The following is an 18,983-nucleotide window of genomic DNA, read 5'->3' on the forward strand; positions in this document are numbered from 1 at the left end:
GAGAGGAGAAGGGAGCTTGGGGAAATTGAAAGGGGAGGTGAACTATGAGAGACTATGGACTCTGAAAAACAATCTGAGGGGTTTGAAGGGGCGGGGGGTGGGAGGTCGGGGTACCAGGTGGTGGGTATTATAGAGGGCATGGATTGCATGGAGCACTGGGTGTGGTGCAAAAACAATCAATACTGTTATGCTGAAAATAAAAAAATAAATTTAAAAAAACCCCATATTCCTAGCCCTTGCACTATGACATTCAGTGCCCAAGCCATGTCCAAAGGGCAGGGTGCTTTAACTATAATGGAATTATATGCACGAATGACACCATGTGATAAACAAAGAGACACTGAAAGGCTAAACCATTGCTCAAAGCAAATTAATGGCAGCATCCAGGCTACCACTGGGGTCTTACAATTCTCAGGTCAGGCTCTTTTTACTATGATGACATCCTCTGATCTTTTCTGATCTTTTCTCCCTTTTCTCCCTTTCTGGATGGACACAGTCTGCTTCCCTAAAGGTCACTTGCCATGAGTGCATCAGTTTCTGCCATTGCAATCATGACCTCCAAATCCTGTGTTTCTCCTCAGTGTTCCCCACTGACCAGTTCTGCTCCTGTAATGGGCCCAGGAAATGAAGTGGAAGCAGGACCTGGGTTAGAAACTGTGGTGGAGGTGTGGTGGCCACCTGGGCCTGGGGCTATGGGAGTGACTGAGTGTGTGCCAAAGCTCTGTGGCCAACTTACTGGTACTGAATTTGCTGGTAATCCTCTCTGTCAACTGACTTCCCTGGGCAAGTTGCTCGCAGAAGCTCTGTCCAGGTAGTATTCAATGTCACTGCTCCTAAAAAGGTCCTCAAAATTTTTTACTGTATCTTTTGCTTGCTATGAGAGAAGGTAACAGATGCCTCTCCTTTCTTGTATCATCTGGCATAGGTATGACAGCTCTCAGGCCTGATCCTGAATCAGGGAATCATATTTCCTAATACAGAAGAGAAGAGGAAAAAGTAAGAATGAAAATGAGTGAATGTGAAATTACGGGCCTTCAGTAGAGATTTCCATGAGAGCATTTCAAAGGAGCTCCCCAGGCAAAATTCTGGCACAGAAGCCAAAGTATTTAAGAGTAAATCCTGTTCTGATACATGATGTCAGTTTAGAAATTTAGTGATTCTTACAATGTTTTGTGCAAGTTAGCCCTATGTCCAGGAAAATACTAGGTCCTATGGAGGTAAATATGGTGCCCAATTTTACATTCTTCATGGGACTAGTAGAGTGTACATTCACAGCTGATACTCAAGAAACACTAAATGTATTTATTGAGTAGGTATTCAATAGATACAATAAATAAAAATAAGTTCAGTGACTAGAATTACTTAATCCTGGGACACCTGGCTGTCTGGCTCAGTAAGAAGAGCTCACGACTCTTGATGATGGGGTCAGGAATTCAAGCCCCACGTTGTGTTGAGACATTATGTAAAATAAATAAATACATAAACTTGTGGGGGGGGAAGGAATCACTTAATCCTAAGTCTAGATAAGACCTTTCATTTCTATTCTATTCTATTTGGAAGATCATCTCTATTATGGCAGACTGTTTTGCCAAGAGGGCCATTACATTCCTTTTCCACATGTTGTTTTGCCAATGTGCCTTTGCTCCTTCTCTCATTGGCAAGTAGAGGCTGTTCTCCACCTCCTTAAATCTGGGAAAGCTCTGTGAGCACTGTGACTGAGGTAATAAGGGAAGCAACACTGTGCTAAGTCAAGGAGTAGCTCTGAACTGTCCTGGCAACTTCTATTTCTGCTCTGTTGGAAGCCAGCTGCCATACAGAAGTGGAACTACCTTGAGACCACTTGAGAGGCCCACCCCAAGAAGAAAGACCATGGAAGACAAGAAGCCAAAGGGGGACAGAGAGAAGGCAAGGAGCATCATATCACCAGACAGGTGAAGCCATCAGATGGCTGCCCCCAGGAGAGACCCTCCCCAAGCAACAGCTACACTGCTGAGTCCTGTAAATCCACATGAATTATTGTTTGAGGCCACTCAAACAATTTTTGCATGTTCTGATACTCAGTGCAGATAACAAGGACAGATACCCAGTGTCTTCCAACACAAAGTATCAACAACAGTAACAGTTATGGTAAATTGTACTGAGAGCTTAATATATGTTGGGCAATTTTGATCACTTGTACTAATTCATTTAAACCCAGTAACCACCTGTTGAGATAGGTTCTCTTAGTCTCCTCATTTGATAGGTGAGGAAAGATCCCAGAAATTCTAAATAAGTTGAACAGCTAGAAAGTGCCAGAGTTAGGATTCAGACCCAGGCAATCTGACTCCAGTCTTCCTACTACATGACATATCCAGTCACTTTACTAATAGATTCCTGAGAGGAAGTCCCAGAGACCTGGTGTCTCCCAAGCAGGGCCTACTGACCTTTCTTTGGATCTAGGCCTAGCATTAAAGTAGGCACTCTTCTGATCACCCTATTGGATCTAGGCCTAGCATTAAAGTAGGCACTCTTCTGATCACCCTATTCTGATCACCCTATCTCTTCTACTGCCTGGGCTAGCCAACCTCCAACACAAACTTAGACATTTTCAATCTTATCACGTCCAAAGTGTGCCCCCCTTACCCAGGCCAGGAGGTTGATCTCAATTCCTCTGCCAGCTTCCCTTCCACTCCAGTTTTCAGGAGCTGGGCCTCTAGCTGGGACACTCTCTGGATCAGACTCTCCAGATCCTTTTTAGCCTGAATCCCTCGGGGACAGGAAGCCCTAGTGCCATCAGACAGCCATCCCTCATCCTTGTCAGTGACACTGTGAGGTGAAGATCCCTCGAGGGTGTCAACGGCCTTCAGCTTTTGCGGTGCCTCCAGACTAGATAAATAATCACTTATAAGTGAGATGGACCGGATCTCGCTCTTGAAGTTCTAGATGATCTTGTTGGCATTCCGCAGCTGGGCCTTCAGGTCTTCAATGTCCTTCTGCAGGAGAGAGATATCTTCCGACTTTCCATATGCACGGAACTCCTCCTGCTTCCCTCAAGGGCTCTTCAAGAGCTTCTTTCCTGGGGCACTAGCTGCTGAGGAGCCCAGGCACCACTCCATCAGGGCTGTTTCCCTGAGGCTATTGTGATCCTCACACTCTGAGAGAAGAAAAAGACATCTTTCTAAATAAAGATACACTGTGCTGCTGAGGCTTGGAGACAGCTCTGGTGCCGGGGATAGGAATCACTAGAGCGAATGTTGAGGCAGTACTTTATTCAGCTCCATGCTTTACTAGCATTCAGACATGGTATTTCCACCCACTCAAAAGCCTGCAGGTCAGGAACCAGGTACAGTCACCTTCCACTGCCCTGAGTGTTTTTCCTTTTCTCAATTTCAGTTTGATGGGTGTCTCTACAGTCGATGTCCTTCTAGGATGAAAAAACAGATTTTTTAGCTTAGGGTTTACTTGTCTCCACAAGCTCATCTGGTCTCTTCAGTAAAAAGTTAAGCCTTAGATGATCATCAGTTGGACAGAACTTTTCTTCTTTTAATCAATAGCAGTATGCTGGAAATTAATTAGAGACATTCCCACTCACACTCAGCCTCGTGTTGGACCAGAGTTGTCTGCCAAACTTCCTGTGCCTCACTGGTCCTGGGTCCCCTTCCATCGACCATACCCCTCAGCCCTATTCCTCATTAGGTGTGGGACTGGCCAGTAGCTCCCAGATGGGAAGGCCAACTCCAGGAAGACCAGGTGAGCCCTGCCCTTGTGTTCCTACCGGGACTGGTACTCTCTTCCCGCTCAGCTTCATTTTCACTTCGGCCACAGGTCTCATAGCCCAGATCCTGGAGGTCCACCTGCACCTGCTTGCTGTCCTGCTTTACCAAGGATTTGCCTCCTCAGGAAGAGACACAGGGTGTCACAGGGGCTCTCAGAATGTCCCATGTACCCTCTCAATCTCAGTGGCACATGCCCTAGCCCTCAAGGGGCAGGGAGTTTACAGCCAAAGTAGAATGGAACCTTCTTTGGACCCAAGTGGGAGAAGAAACAACGCACTCCAAGCAGGACTTCCTTCCACCAGGATGAGCCTGTGTGCCACTGGTGATGTCACCTACAACAACTGAGGCTTTGTGTGGACCAGATATCTTTATGTTGGGTATTATATATATTATCATCCCTAGAAGCCCTGAGAAACGAGCAAGTGCTTTATCCACAGAAGCTCATTAAATATGTGAATGGGATTGAATTAATTTAGAATCCTAAAACATTAAGATCCGTACAGCTCTATAACATAGCTACTAGCCCACAGTAAATATGATCCTCAATGGGGCTCACAGCCTTCCTGTTGAGATCAGGAACACAACAAGGATGCCCACTCTCACTACTCTTGTTCAATATAGTATTAGAAGTCCTAGCAACAGCAATCAGACAAAGAGAAATAAGAGGTATTCAAATTGGCAAGGAAGAATTCAAAGTCTCTCTCTTCACAGATGACATGCTACTTTATATGGACAACCCTAAAGACTCCACCCCCAAACTACTAGAACTCATACAGCAATTCAGTAATGTGGCAGGATACAAAGTCAATGTACAGAAATCAGTGGCTTTCTTATACAATAACAATGAAAATACAGAAAGGGAAATTAGAGAATCGATTCCATTTGCTATAGCACCAAGAACCAGAAGATACCTGGGAATAAACCTAACCAAAGAGGTAAAGGATATGTATTCTAGGAACTACAGAACACTCATGAAAGAAATTGAAGACACAAAAAGATGGAAGACCATTCCATGCTCTTGGATCAGAAAAATAAACATTGTTAAAATGTCTATACTGCCTAGAGCAATCTGTACTTTTAATGCCATTCCAATCAACATTCCACCAGCATTCTTCAAAGAGCTGGAGCAAATATTCATAAAATTTGTATGGAATCAGAAGAGACCCTGAATCACTAAGGAAATGTTGAAAAACAAAAATAAAATTGGGGGCATCATGTTCCCTGATTTCAAGCTTTATTACAAAGCTGTGATCACCAAGACAGCATGGTCCTGGCATAAAAACAGACACATAGACCAGTGGAACAGAGTAGAGAGCCCAGATATGGACCCTCAACTTTATGGTCAATTAATCTTTGACAAAACAGGAAAAAATATACAGTGGGAAAAAAGTCTCTTCAATAAATGGTGCTAGGAAAACTGGACAGCTATATGTAGAAGAATGAAACTTGACCATTCTCTTATACCGTACACAAAGATAAACTCAAAATGGATAAAAGACCTCAACGTGAGATAGGAATCCATCAGAATCCTAGAGGAGAACATAGGCAGTAACCTTTCGATATCAACCACAGCAACTTCTTTCAAGATATATTTCCAAAGGCAAAGGAAACAAAAGTAAAAATAAACTTTTGGGACTTCATCAAAATCAAAAGCTTCTGCACAGCCAAGGAAACAGTCAAAAAAAAAAAACAAAGAGGCAACCCATGGAATGGGAGAAGATATTTGCAAATGACAGTACAGACAAAAGGTTGATATCCAGGATCTATAATGAACTCCTCAAACTCAAAACTCACAAAACAGGCAATGATATCAAAAATGGGCAGAAGATATGGACAGACACTTCTCCAATCAAGACATACAAATGGCTATCAGACACATGAAAAAATGTTAATCAACACTAGCCATCAGGGAGGTTCAAATTAAAACCACATTGAGATACCACCTTACACCAGTTAGAATGGCCAAAATTAACAAGTCAGGAAACAACATGTGTTGGAGGGGATGTGGAGAAAGGGGAACCCTCTTCCACTGTTGGTGGGAATGCAAGTTGGTGCAGCCTCTTTGGAGAACAGTGTGGAGATTCCTCAAGAAATTAAAAATAGAACTTCCCTATGACCCTGCAATTGCACTACTGGGTATTTACCCCAAAGATACAGATGTCGTGAAAAGAAGGGCCATCTGTACCCCTATGTTTATAGTAGCAATGGCCACGGTCGCCAAACTATGGGAAAAACCAAGATGCCCTTCAACGGACAAATGGATAAGGAAGATATGGTCCATATAAACTATGGAGTATTATGCCTCCATCAGAAAGGATGAATACCCAACTTTTGTAGCAACATGGACGGGACTGGAAGAGATGATGCTAAGTGAAATAAGTCAAGCAGAGAGAGTCAGTTATCATATGGTTTCACTTATTTGTGGAGCATAACAAATAGCATGGAGGACATGGGGAGTTAGAGAGAAGGGAGTTGGGGGAAATTGGAAGGGGAGGTGAATCATGAGAGACTATGGACTCTGAAAAACAAACTGAGGGGTTTGAATTGGCGGGGGGTGGGAGTTTGGGGTACCAGGTGGTGGGTATTATAGAGGGCACAGATTGCATGGAGCACTGGGTGTGGTGAAAAAATAATGAATACTGTTATGCTGAAAATAAATAATTAAAAAATCTTTTAAACAGATTAAAAATTAACTTTTGAAATCCCCCCCAAAATAAAACATGTTTTAAAAATAAAAATAAATAGAGGAGGAGTCAAGATGGTGGAGAAGTAGCAGGCCGAGACTACTTCAGCTAGCCGGAGATCAGCTAGATAGCTTATCTAAAGATTGCAAACACCTGCAAATCCATCAGCAGATCGAAGAGAAGAAGAACAGCAATTCTGGAAACAGAAAAACAACCACTTTCTGAAAGGTAGGACCGGCGGAGAAGTGAATCCAAAGCGACAGGAAGATAGACCCTGGGGGGAGGGGCCGGCTCCCGGCAAGAGGCGGAGCAACCGCGCGCAAAATCAGGACTTTTAAAAGTCTGTTCCGCTGAGGGACATCGCTCCAGAGGCTACTCGGGGCAAAGCCCACACGGGGTCAGCGTGGCCTCAGGTCCCGCAGGGTCACAGAAGGATCGGGGGTGTCTGAGTGTCGCAGAGCTTGCGGGTATTGGAACGGGAAAGCCGGCTACAGAGACAGAGCCGACAGTAAGCTCGCAGCTCGGGGTGACCTTGAACCGGTCGCAGGCTCGGTGAGCTCGGAGCACGGCCGGAGGTCAGGAAGACGGGAGTAACTGAGCGCGGTTCTCTGGGCGCGCACTGAGGATTGCGGCCCTGGGCTCTCGGCTCCTCCGGGCCGGAGACCAGGAGACCGCCATTTGTATTCCCGTTCTCCGGAACTCTACGGAAAGCGCTCAGGGAACAAAAGCTCCTGAAAGCAAACCCAAGCGGATTACTCACCCCGGCCCCAGGTAAAAGCGGTGCAATTCCGCCTGGAGCAAAGAAACTTGAGAATCACTACAACAGGCCCCTCCCCCAGAAGATCAACAAGAAATCCAGCCAAGACCAATTTCACCTACCAAAGAGTGCGGTTTCAATACCAAGGAGAGCAGCAGAATTCTAGAGGAGGAGAAAAGCACGGAACTCATGGCTTTTTCCCTGTGATTTCTTTTAGTCTTGTGATTAATTTAATTTTCTTTTTTTTTTTTTTTTTTTTTTTTGCCTACGGGTAAAATTTTTTTTTTAACTGCTCCTTTTTCTTTTTTAACGATTTTTTACTAGTTTATCTAATACATATATTTTTTTTCTTTTTTATATTTTTCTTAGGTGTTTTCTTTTTTTAAAAAATTCTTTTTTTTTTCTCTTTTTTCTTTTCTTTTATTGTTTCCTTTTTGAACCACTTTTTATCCCCTTTCTCCCCCCTCACGATTTTGGATCTCTTCTAATTTGGTTAAAGCATATTTTCCTGGGGTTGCTGCCACCCTTTTAGTATTTTACTTGCCCCTTTATATACTCTTATCTGGACAAAATGACAAGACGGAAAAATTCAACACACACACAAAAAAAAGAACAAGAGGCAGTACCGAAGGCTATGGACCTAATCAATACAGACATTGGTAATATGTCAGACCTAGAGTTCAGAATGACAATTCTCAAGGTTCTAGCCGGGCTCGAAAAAGGCATGGAAGATATTAGAGAAACCCTCTCGAGAGATATAAAAGCCCTTTCTGGAGAAATAAAAGAACTAAAATCTAACCAAGTTGAAATAAAAAAAGCTATTAATGAGGTGCAATCAAAAATGGAGGCTCTCACTGCTAGGATAAATGAGGCAGAAGAAAGAATTAGTGATATAGAAGACCAAATGACAGAGAATAAAGAAGCTGAGCAAAAGAGGGACAAACAGCTACTGGACCACAAGGGGAGAATTCGAGAATTAAGTGACACCATAAGACAAAACAACATTAGAATAATTGGGATTCCAGAAGAAGAAGAAAGAGAGAGGGGAGCAGAAAGTATACTAGAAAGAATTATTGGGGAGAATTTCCCCAATATGGCAAAGGGAACAAGCATCAAAATTCAGGAGGTTCAGAGAACGCCCCTCAAAATCAATAAGAATAGGCCCACACCCCGTCACCTAATAGTAAAATTTACAAGTCTCAGTGACAAAGAGAAAATCCTGAAAGCAGCCCGGGAAAAGAAGTCTGTAACATACAATGGTAAAAATATTAGATTGGCAGCTGACTTATCCACAGAGACCTGGCAGGTCAGAAAGAGCTGGCATGATATTTTCAGAGCACTAAATGAGAAAAACATGCAGCCCAGAATACTATATCCAGCTAGGCTATCATTGAAAATAGAAGGAGAGATTAAAAGCTTCCAGGACAAACAACAACTGAAAGAATTTGCAAACACCAAACCAGCTCTACAGGAAATCTTGAAAGGGGTCCTCTAAACAAAGAGAGATCCTACAAATGGTAGATCAGAAAGGAACAGAGACCATATACAGTAACAGCCACCTTACAGGCAATACAATGGCCCTAAATTCATATCTCTCAATAGTTACCCTGAATGTTAATGGGCTAAACGCCCCTGTCAAAAGACACAGGGTATCAGAATGGATAAAAAAACAAAACCCATCTATATGTTGCCTCCAAGAAACACATTTTAAGCCCGAAGACACCTCCAGATTTAAAGTGAGGGGTGGAAAAGAATTTACCATGCTAATGGACATCAGAAGAAAGCAGGAGTGGCAATCCTTATATCAGATCAATTAGATTTTAAGCCAAAGACTATAATAAGAGATGAGGAAGGACACTATATCATACTCAAAGGGTCTGTCCAACAAGAAGATTTAACAATTTTAAATATCTATGCCCCCAACGTGGGAGCAGCCAACTATATAAACCAATTAATAACAAAATCAAAGAAACACATCTACAATAACACAATAATAGTAGGGGACTTTAACACTCTCCTCACTGAAATGGACAGATCATCCAAGCAGAAGATCACCAAGGAAATAAAGGCCTTAAATGACACACTGGACCAGATGGATATCACAGATATATTCAGAACATTTCATCCCAAAGCAACAGAATACACATTCTTCTCTAGTGCACATGGAACATTCTCCAGAATAGATCACATCCTCGGTCCTAAATCAGGACTCAACCAGTATCAAAAGATTGGGATCATTCCCTGCATATTTTCAGACCACAATGCTCTAAAGCTAGAACTCAACCACAAAAGGAAGTTTGAAAAGAACCAAAATACATGGAGACTAAACAGCATCCTTCTAAAGAATGAATGGGTCAACCGGGAAATTAAAGAAGAATTGAAAAAAAATCATGGAAACAAATGATAATGAAAATACAAAGGTTCAAAATCTGTGGGACACAACAAAGGCAGTCCTGAAAGAAAAATATATAGTGGTACAAGCCTTTCTCAAGAAACAAGAAAGGTCTCAGGTACACAATCTAACCCTACACCTAAAGGAGCTGGAGAAAGAACAAGAAAGAAACCCTAAGCCTAGCAGGAGAAGAGAAATCATAAAGATCAGAGCAGAAATCAATGAATTAGAAACCAAAAAAACAATAGAACAAATCAACGAAAGTAGGAGCTGGTTCTTTGAAAGAATTAATAAAATTGATAAACCCCTGGCCCGACTTATCAAAAAGAAAAGAGAAAGGACCCAAATAAATAAAATCATGAATGAAAGAGGAGAGATCACAACTAACACCAAAGAAATACAAACAGTTATCAGAACATACTATGAGCAACTCTACGGCAATAAATTTGACAATCTGGAAGAAATGGATGCATTCCTAGAAACATATAAACTACCACAACTGAACCAGGAAGAAATAGAAAGCCTGAACAGACCCATAACCAGTAAGGAGATTGAAACAGTCATTAAAAATCTCCAAACAAACAAAAGCCCAGGGCCAGACGGCTTCCCGGGGGAATTCTACCAAACATTTAAAGAAGAACTAATTCCTATTCTCCTGAAACTGTTCCAAAAAATAGCAATGGAAGGAAAACTTCCAAACTCATTTTATGAGGCCAGCATCACCTTGATCCCAAAACCAGACAAGGATCCCACCAAAAAAGAGAGCTATAGACCGATATCCTTGATGAACACAGATGCGAAAATACTCAACAAAATACTAGCCAATAGGATTCACCAGTACATTAAAAAGATTATTCACCACGACCAAGTGGGATTTATTCCAGGGCTGCAAGGTTGGTTCAACATCCGCAAATCAGTCAATGTGATACAACACATCAATAAAAGAAAGAACAAGAACCATATGATACTTTCAATAGATGCTGAAAAAGCATTTGACAAAGTACAGCATCCCTTCCTGATCAAAACTCTTCAAAGTGTAGGGATAGAGGGCACATACCTCAATATCATCTAAGCCATCTATGAAAAACCCACCGCAAATATCATTCTCAATGGAGAAAAACTGAAAGCTTTTCCGCTAAGGTCATGAACACGGCAGGGATGTCCATTATCACCACTGCTATTCAACATAGTACTAGAGGTCCTAGCCTCAGCAATCAGACAACAAAAGGAAATTAAAGGCATCCAAATCGGCAAAGAAGAAGTCAAATTATCACTCTTCGCAGATGATATGATACTATATGTGGAAAACCCAAAAGACTCCACTCCAAAACTGCTAGAACTTATACAGGAATTCAGTAAAGTGTCAGGATATAAAATCAATGCACAGAAATCAGTTGCATTTCTCTACACCAACAGCAAGACAGAAGAAAGGAAAATTAAGGAGTCAATCCCATTTACAATTGTACCCCAAACCATAAGATACCTAGGAATAAACCTAACCAAAGAGACACAGAATCTATACTCAGAAAACTATAAAGTACTCATGAAAGAAATTGAGGAAGACACAAAGAAATGAAAAAATGTTCCATGCTCCTGGATTGGAAGAATAAATATTGTGAAAATGTCTATGCTACCTAAAGCAATCTACACATTTAATGCAATTCCTATCAAAGTACCATCCATCTTTTTCAAAGAAATGGAACAAATAATGCTAAAATTTATATGGAACCAGAAAAGACCTCAAATAGCCAAAGGGATATTGAAAAAGAAAGCCAACGTTGGTGGCATCACAATTCCGGACTTCAAGCTCTATTACAAAGCTGTCATCATCAAGACAGCATGGTACTGACACAAAAACAGACACATAGATCAATGGAACAGAATAGAGAGCCCAGAAATAGACCCTCAAATCTATGGTCAACTCATCTTCGACAAAGCAGGAAAGAATGTCCAATGGAAAAAAGACAGCCTCTTCAATAAACGGTGCTGGGAAAATTGGACAGCCACATGCAGAAAAATGAAATTGGACCATTTCCTTACACCACACACAAAAATAGACTCAAAATGGATGAAGGATTTCAATGTGCGAAAGGAATCCATCAAAATCCTTGAGGAGAACACAGGCAGCTATCTCTTCGACCTCAGCCGCAGCAACATCTTCCTAGGAACAATGCAAAAGGCAAGGGAAGCAAGGGAAAAAATGAACTATTGGGATTTCATCAAGATCAAAAGCTTTTGCACAGGAAAGGAAACAGTTAACAAAATCAAAAGACAACTGACAGAATGGGAGAAGATATTTGCAAACGACATATCAGATAAAGGACTAGTGTCCAGAATCTATAAAGAACTTAGCAAACTCAACACCCAAAGAACAAATAATCCAATAAAGAAATGGGCAGAGGACATGAACAGACATTTCTGCAAAGAAGACATCCAGATGGCCAACAGACACATGAAAAAGTGCTCCATATCACTCGGCATCAGGGAAATACAAATCAAAACCACAATGAGATATCACCTCACACCAGTCAGAATGGCTAAAATCAACAAGTCAGGAAATGACAGATGCTGGCGAGGATGCGGAGAAAGGGGAACCCTCCTACACTGTTGGTGGGAATGCAAGCTGGTGCAACCTCTCTGGAAAACAGCATGGAGGTTCCTCAAAATGTTGAAAATAGAACTGCCCTATGACCCAGCAATTGCACTATTGGGTATTTACCCTAAAGATACAAACGTAGTGATCCAAAGGGGCACGTGTACTCGAATGTTTATAGCAGCAATGTCCACAATAGCCAAACTATGGAAAGAACCTAGATGTCCATCAACAGATGAATGGATCAAGAAGATGTGGTATATATACACAATGGAATACTATGCAGCCATCAAAAGAAATGAAATCTTGCCATTTGCGACAACATGGATGGAACTAGAGCGTATCATGCTTAGGGAAATAAGTCAAGCGGAGAAAGACAACTATCATATGATCTCCCTGATATGAGGAAGTGGTGATGCAACATGGGGGCTTAAGTGGGTACGAGAAGAATAAATGAAAGAAGATGGGATTGGGAGGGAGACAAAACATAAGTGACTCTTAATCTCACAAAACAAACTGAGGGTTGCTGGGGGGAGGGGGTTTGGGAGAAGGGGGTGGTATTATGGACATTGGGGAGGGTATGTGTTTTGGTGAGTGCTGTGAAGTGTGTAAACCTGGTGATTCACAGACCTGTACCCCTGGGGATAAAAATATATGTTTATAAAAAATAATAAATTATATTAAAAATAAAAATAAATAAAAATTAAAAAAAACATAGCTACTAGCCACACGTGACAACTTCATATTAAATTAATTAAAAGTAAACAAAATTCTGAAGTTGAATTTGAGACATCTCATGTGCTCCATAAGCATTTCAATCACTGTAGGAAGTTCTAGTAGAAAGCATGGATTCTAAACCAATGGTGATGGTATATTTTTGAAGATTGTGATTTGGTGCCAAGAGGAGAGAAACTGTCAGTATAAGTTGAGAGATGTAAAGCAGTTTGCTGACTATAGCAGAAATCAGCAAACCTAGATGTTAGCCCATTTCTTCCCTATATGCTCACTGCAAGCTTCCTTTGTTTTTTATTCTTCTCTACCAGTTGGAAAACTGAAGTTAAATAACCATTTCCACAATTCTAGGACACTGGTTGGGATTAAATTTGTTTTGAGGCTGTGGAAGAAAAGGGAAGTCTACAAAGCACATAGGCAGCTGTCTTAGTGATGGTGAACCTAAGACTTACTAAGCATGACTCTGTATTTCTCCATCTGGTTGTCCTGGGAAAAGACCGTGGCTTCTGATATCAGCAGCTTCTCCTGGAGGTCCTGGTAGCGTTGTCTGTCTGCACTGGGACAGCTGGGAGTGCAGGTGCTTGGTGGATCCAGGAAGGCTAAATTCTGATGGGTTTCCAGGGTCTTGTGCCTGGGGCCAGTTATCCAGCTGTGAAAAGAGCCAGCAGAGAGACCAGGCAGTAACAGTCCCAGGCAGTCCCGATCCCCTTCCCTTTCTGACCCCCCGTGGACTATATTTATGGGTTTTTTCCAGCATTCCTCAAGCCCTTTGGTAGTGGCTTGCTTTTCAGCTCTAAGCTCCTGCAGAGCTAAGGTAATGTTTTATTCATCTCTGTATTTTCAACACAAAGTACAGTGCCACTGGAGTCTACTGAGGGTCTCTCAGTTAAGGTTGGTTCAGCGGTTAAAGAGAGGAGGGGTAGAAACCTCTCCTCATCTATCCTCATGCCCCTGTCCCAGCCTTGTCCTCCACTCCCCCCAGCCCGAATCCTCTCTAGTCTCCATTTACTCAATAGTCAGCAAAACCCCTCCCCTTAGGAGGATCCCAACAGCCCAATCCTGTGGCCCATGAACAGACACCCAGGATGGGCTGTGATGAAAATGGCAGTGATATGGAGAGGTGTCATTACACACCACTTGTTGGGGCTTCCTTAAGTCCCAAGCATCCCTATATGGCATCCTATTGACCTGTTTTATGCCATCTTTCCCCACCACACTGCAGACTTATGGGCAGAGACCGGGTCTTTCTGCCTGCTGCCCAATGCCTAGTGTGCCATCTGGAAAATGAAACACTATTTATGAAAAATTAATTGCCCAAGTAATGTTTGTGAGACAATGTTGTAAAAGCTTTTCCAAAAGATGAATGTGTGAGGAATATTACCACTGCTTGGGGGGCAAAGGTGCCCTTCCCTCAGTCCCTTCTGACCCATGGAGAAGAACTGTTTTAGGTAAAAACTGTTACCTCCAGGCCTTCTCCACAGGTCTCTATTTCCATCTAAACCCACACTTACTTGGTGGCCATCCATGGCGAGGCAGCCCCAATGTCAAGACTCTGGGGTCTAGGGCAGGGCTTTATGGTCATGCACTCCTCTTCCTGGCATTGGGGCTTCTCAGGAGAACAGACCAGCTCTGTGTTCATTCTGTCGATCTCCCGGACCAGGTGTGCAAGGAGCTCTGGGCTAAGCTTACTATTCCTGTCCTTGCTGCTCAGCACGAGCTGTTCTTTGAGGAGGCTGATGATGTTGTGGGCATTCTTCAGTTTTCCCTGAAGCTTTCTGAATTCAGCCTGAAGGCTATTCTCATTCAGACCCCCTCTGGCTACCACAGTTTCTACTTCCACCTCACCCTTTTCCTTGTCTTCCTCTATCACCCATCCATCAGACATTGTTTCTCCCATCTGCTCTTTCAGCTCTGCATTCTCAAGTCAAAGGCTCAGCATGGTGTTCCTGCAGGAAACACACACACACACACACACACACACACACCATGAGGGGGTGGCTCTTCTCTCGGCCTCAGTTTCCATAGCCCCCATCAAGCTCAGCAGAGACTCAGAGACACCCCAAAGCAGGAAGCCACCTCAGAGATGGACATGGGCTCCCTTATTGGATAGATTCAGGAGGAGAGACTCCCGCAGCTACTTGGTGGCAACACAGTCCATAAAAAAACCTTGGACACAACACACATGATCTAGTTGTCTTTATCCTGGTCAGCTAGCCTCATGTTCGTTTTTTTTTTTTTAATGATTTTATTTATTTGATATAGAGAGAGAATGAGAGCATAAGTAGTAAGTAGTGGAAGAGGCCAGGGGGAGAGGAAGAGGGAGAAGCAGGCTCCCTACTGAGCAGGGAGACAGATTCGGGACTTGATCCCAGAACAGGAGATCGTGGCCCAAATCAAAAGCAAATGCTCAGCCAACTGAGCTACCCAGGCATCCCCTCAGCCTCATGTTCTAATTTTCACTCGTCTTTGGAATAAACAAGGGTATTTACAGTGTTAAGAAAAAAAAAAAAGAATAAGAAAGACCTTTCCTGGGACAAATTTATTATGGGTTCTACAATTCTATTAATTATCATTGGTCAGTTTTCAACCCCTGGATGAGAAATTGGGACCTAGGAAAACAAGAAATAAATAATACCAATCAGAACTACAATCAAAAGTACTTCTGTTATTATTTGCTTTACGTTTGGCTCTTTCGATAAATCATCTTCATGAGGTCAGGGATTCTTCCTATCCTGTTCATCCTGTATCCCCAGAGCCTCCGCAGTGCCTGACACATAAAACATGCATACTTGTAGAACACATAAAATGGATAAACAACTAATTTTCACCACGACATTCTAGACTCCATCCTTTCTTCACACCGAACCCTTCACCAGGGTTGGATGGAAGTGTTAAAAAACAACAACAACAACAAAAACAACAACATTGCTTTAACAAGGCAATTCATTTTTTTATAAATTAATTAATTTTTAAAAATAAACATGTAATGTATTTTTATCCCCAGGGGTACAGGTCTGTGAATCGCCAGGTTTACACATTTTACAGCACTCATCATAGCACATACTCTCCCCAATGTCCATATCCCCACCACCCTCTGCCCTCTGTTTTGTGAGGTTGAGTCTTTTATGGTTTGTCTCCCTCCCAATCCCACCTTCTTTCATTTTTTTCTTTTCCTATACCCCAACGCCCCAACATTGCATCTCCATTTCCTCATATCGGGAAGATCATATGATAGTTGTCTTTCTCCGATTGACTTATTTTGCTAAGCATAATACCCTCTAGTTCCATCCACGTCATCGCAAATGGCAAGATTTCATTTCTTTTGATGGCTGCATAGTATTCCATTGTGTATATATACCACTTCATCTTTATCCACTCATCTGTTGTTGGACGTCTAGGCTCTTTCCATAGTTTGGGTACTGTGGACATTGCTGCTATAAATGTTTGGGTGTGTGTGCCCCTTCAGAGCACCACGTTTGTATCTTTAGGATGTATACCCAGTAGTGCAATCGCTGGTCATAGGGTCGCTCTATTTTCAGTTTTTTGAGGAACCTCCACACAGTTTTCCAGAGTGGTTGCACCAGCTTGCATTCCCACAAACAGTGTAGGAGGGCTCCCCTCTCTCCGCATCCTCGCCAGCATCTGTCATTTCTTGACTTGTTGATTTTAGCCATTCTGACTGGTGTGAGGTGGTATCTCACCAGCTTTGATTTGTATTTTCCTGATGTCGAGTGATGTGGAGCATTTTTTCATGTGTCCTTTGGCCATCTGGATGTCTTCTTTGGAAATGTCTGTTCATGTCCTCTGCCCATTTCTTGATTGGATTATTTGTTCTTTGGGTGTTGAGTTTGCTAAGCTCTTTATAGATTTTGGACACTAGTCCTTTATCTGATGTCATTTGCAAATATCTTCTCCCATTCTGTTAGTTGTCTTTTGGTTTTGTTAACTGTTTCCTTTGCTGTACAAAAGCTTTTGATCTTAATAAAATCCCAAGAGTTCATTTTTGCCCTTGCTTCTGTTGTCTTTGGTGATGTTCCTAGGAAGAAGTTGCTGCGGCTGAGGTCAAAGAGGTTGCTGCCTGTGTTCTCCTCAAGGATTTTGATGGATTCCTTTTGCACATTGAGGTCCTTCATCCATTTTGACTCTACTTTCATGTGTGGTGTAAAGAAATAGTCCAATTTCATTTTTCTGCATGTGGCTGTCCAATTTTCCCAGCACCATTTGTTGAAGAGGCTGTCTTTTTTCCATTGGACATTCCTTCCTGCTTTGACAAGGATTAGTTGACCATAGAGTTGAGGGTCTATTTCTGGGCTCTCTATTCTGTTCCATTGATCTATGTGTCTGTTTTTGTGCCAGTACCATGCTGTCTTGATGATGACAGCTTTGTAATAGAGCTTGAAGTCCGGAATTGTGATGCCACCAACACTGGCTTTCTTTTTCAATATCCCTTTGGGTATTCGAGGTCTTTTCTCGTTCCATATAAATTTTAGCATTATTTGTTCCATTTCTTTGAAAAAGATGGACGGTACTTTGATAGGAATTGCATTAAATGTGTAGATTGCTTTAGGTAGCATAGACATTTTCACAATATTTGTTCTTCCAATCAATGAGCATGGAATATTTTTTCATTTCTTTGTGTCTTCCTCAATTTCTTTCACTAATACTTTACAGTTTTTTGAGTATAGATTCTATGCCTCCTTGGTTAGGTTTATTCCTAGGTATCTTATGGTTTTGGGTGCAATTGTAAATGGGACTGACTCCTTAATTTCTCTTTCTTCTGTCTTGTTGTTAGTGTAAAGGAATGCAACTTATTTCTGTGCATTGACTTTTTATCCTGACACTTTACTGAATTCTTGTACAAGTTCTAGCAGTTTTGGAGTGGAGTCTTTTGGGTTTTCCACATATAGGATCATATCATCTGCAAAGAGTAATAGTTTGACTTCTTCTTTGCTGATTTGGATGTCTTTAATTTCTTTTTGTTGTCTGATTGCTGAGGTTAGGACTTCTTGTACTATGTTGAACATCAGCGGTGATAACAGACATTCTTGCCGTGTTCCTGACCTTAGCGGAAAAGCTTTCAGTTTTTCTCCATTGAGAATGATATTTGCAGTGGGTGATAATATTGAGGTATGTGCCCTCTATCCCTACACTTTGAAGAGTTTTGATCAGGAAGGGATGCTGTACTTTGTCAAATGCTTTTTCAGCGTCTATTGAGAGTATCATATGGTTCATATTCTTTCTTTTTTTTTTTTAAATTTAATTTATTTTTTAAATTTCTTTTCAGTGTTTCAGAATTCATTGTTTATGGACCACACCCTGTGCTCCATGCAATACATTCCTTCCATAATACCCACCACCAGGCTCACCCAACCCCCAACCCCCTCCCCTCCAAAACCCTCAGATTGTTTTTCAGAGTCCACAGTCTCTCATGATTCATCTCCCCCTCCAATTTCCTCCAACTCCCTTCTCCTCTCCATTTCCCCATATCCTCTGTGTTATTCCTTTTGCTCCACAAATAAGAGAAACCATATAATTCTGTCTCAAGGTATTTTTTTCTCTTTTGATTTCTTCTTTGACCAATTCGTTACTCAGAAGCGTATTGTTTAATCGCCACATTATTTTTGATCTTTCCAGTTTTCTTTGTGTTATTAATGTCTAGTTCCCCAACCTTGTGGCTGGAAAAGATGCTTGATATGGTTTCAATTCTTTTCAATTAATTAAGACACATTTTGTGGCCTAACATACGCGCTATCCTGGAAAATGTTCCATGTGTATTTGAGAAGAATATGTATTCTGTTGCTTTTGGTTGGTATCACCCTTTCTGAGCCTCTATTCATTTTCTTCGTTCTTTTTTTCCACTATGTTTTTGGCGTGTGCAATCTCTATAGATCTATTCTCAAGTTGGCTAATTCTTCCTTCTGTCAGTTAAAATCTATTATTTAGCTTCACCAGTGAATGTTTAAAGTTTTGATTACTGTGCTTTTCAATTGCAGAATTTCCATTTTGTTCTTTTTTTTTTTAACTTTTTATTTTTTATAAACATATATTTTTATCCCCAGGGGTACAGGTC

At 41.7% G+C, this 18,983-nt stretch overlaps 1 pseudogene across 1 annotated transcript in view; it reads right to left on the minus strand.

The window, feature by feature from the left end:
• Nucleotides 1-18,983, minus strand: part of LOC309857200 (myomegalin-like) — a 113,900-nt pseudogene that overhangs the window by 25,961 nt on the left and 68,956 nt on the right. The window contains exons 9-13 of the transcript in view: nt 14,425-14,859; nt 13,366-13,562; nt 3,755-3,871; nt 2,623-3,133; nt 737-971 (exon numbers count right to left, since the gene is read on the minus strand). The product of the transcript in view is annotated as a myomegalin-like (transcript). The remainder of the gene's footprint in view (nt 1-736; nt 972-2,622; nt 3,134-3,754; nt 3,872-13,365; nt 13,563-14,424; nt 14,860-18,983) is intronic.

Source organism: Mustela nivalis (assembly GCF_964662115.1).
Source record: "Mustela nivalis genome assembly, contig: HAP1_SCAFFOLD_495, whole genome shotgun sequence".
In the NCBI taxonomy this organism is placed as follows: domain Eukaryota; kingdom Metazoa; phylum Chordata; class Mammalia; order Carnivora; family Mustelidae; genus Mustela; species Mustela nivalis.